The sequence below is a fragment of the Rattus norvegicus genome, chromosome 8 (genome assembly GCF_036323735.1).
Source record: "Rattus norvegicus strain BN/NHsdMcwi chromosome 8, GRCr8, whole genome shotgun sequence".
Taxonomy (NCBI): Eukaryota; Metazoa; Chordata; class Mammalia; order Rodentia; family Muridae; genus Rattus; species Rattus norvegicus.
Window position 1 is genome coordinate 11,764,069 of NC_086026.1, and position 2,000 is coordinate 11,766,068.

The 2,000-nt window shown below is 44.8% G+C and overlaps 1 pseudogene; it reads right to left on the reverse strand.

Annotated features, from left to right (window-relative positions):
* Positions 1–212: 212 nt before the first annotated feature.
* Positions 213–1,261, reverse strand: Snrnp40-ps1 (small nuclear ribonucleoprotein U5 subunit 40, pseudogene 1; annotated as a pseudogene).
* Positions 1,262–2,000: the final 739 nt, after the last annotated feature.

The following is a 2,000-nucleotide window of genomic DNA, read 5'->3' on the forward strand; positions in this document are numbered from 1 at the left end:
AAGAGAAGAAACCAATATCTGAATCTAGCAGGTGGTACCAGGGGCCACAGTTGTTCTGGTGAATGGGTTACAAGTGGTTGCTAGAATACGGCCATCACCTCCAACTTCCTGCTAATGGTGGTCATCTGAAGGTAGGTCAGTCCAGACACCATCTAACTCTGGCCTATTATATAGCCTCAGGTCACTGGACCAGAGCCTTCCATTCCACATCTTCACTGGGTCTCGCCCATGTACAGCCTCTTTTCACTGGATGCTGAGAGGATGATGGGCTCATTGGGATGAAAGGCCACCTCACTGATGAAGCCAGCATGACCAGGAAACTTATACAGAATCCTTCTGCTCCTGGTGTCCCACACATACACAAACCTGTCTGCTGAGCCAGCTGATATCTTGCTTCCATCTGGTGACCAGGATCACTTCAGGAGGTTCTTTTCAAAGTTGTGAACATTTCCTTGAAATATCTTCACACATCTCTCTTTGAGAGCAAATGGCCGGATGTCCCAAACACACATTGTGTTGTCCATTGCATTGGACAAGAGACAAATTCCTTCAGAACTTAAACTCAAGCGAGCTACGGAGTCTTCAGGGCCTCTTATGGTATAGGTTAACTTGTTTTGGCGTAAGTCCCAAACCTTGATATCATTGTCTATTCCAACAGAGATAATCTGATCTCTCGTGTCATTGAAGGTCACAGCTAACACCTGGTATGTGTTCTAAAACGTCTGGATAGCTGCTTTCTTCCAGATGTCTCAAAGCTTTAGGGTGCTATCGTCACTGCCCTTGCAGACAAGTTGGGGGCCCCGCCTAATTGGATAACAGGAATTCACAAAGGAAGTATGCCCCCTTAGCCTTTTCACTCTCTCCTGTTTTACTATAGCACACTGCCACAGTTTTATCTGTTGAGGCTGAGAAGAGCATGCTGCCGTCTGTGTTATAATGCATCTCCATCCCTGTTCCACTGTATCCCTTCAACGTAGCATAGCTATCACAGTCACCATAGACACTCCACAATATGAGTCGGTCAAATGCTGAAGAAGCCAGGGTGGATTCACAGGGGTGAAACTTGCATCAATACACTTCCCCTTCATGTTCTGAGAGCAGCATGATGGGGGTTTGAAGGTTGGCGGTCCCACCTGCAGCAGTGTCCCAGGAGTTGCCTACTGTTGCCCGACTCCGGGACAGTATCCTGCAGCTCCCAACAGCGTCTCGTGACAGGAACCAGGGGTAGCTCTGGGTCCTTGCGCTTCTGCTGCTCGACCATGTCTCCACATTTATAATTTTCATGTCCTTCATCTCCCAATGGATCCCAAATCTCCTTCTATGGTCTCTCACCTTAAGTTGTAATGCTGTAACCCTGATGGCTTGGTCTGCACACAGATGCTTCACTGAGCTTCTATTAGCATGCATATCAGTTTCTGTACGTGCTTCTTTACAGGCAGTGTCCAGACAGCCTATAAAGGAGAGGAAGAGGCATCTAACAGTCTTTGAAGTAACTGAAACATTTGCTGTCCTCACTTGAAAGAAATGTCTTATTCATTATTTCCACAAGTGTAGGTTTTAATTCCACTTCCATTTCTTCCTTTCTCCAGTATGTTCTTGAAATAATATTATTTATTATTCTGAATGAATTCAATTACCTGGATTATTTTTTCAAGCTTATTTTCTGACATTGAGCCTCGTAAATGGTTCCAAGTGACCAGCGATAACTCCTTAAGGCTTTGAAAGGCACTTTTAGTGAATTAAACATTTATTGATCGTGAGTTACGTCCATACTACCTTCCCTTCCAAAATGTACTTTTAAAACAGTACAAAGGCTGAAAAGATGAACCAGTCACTAAAAATGTGTAGTGCTCTTCAAGAGGCCATGGCTTTTATTTCTACCATGCTATTCAGGTAGTTCAAAACCGCCTATAACCCCTGTCCCCTGTCCCATGGGGATCTGACACCTTCTTCTGGACTCCTTGAGAAAATACATACATTTGGTTCATATGCATACACCC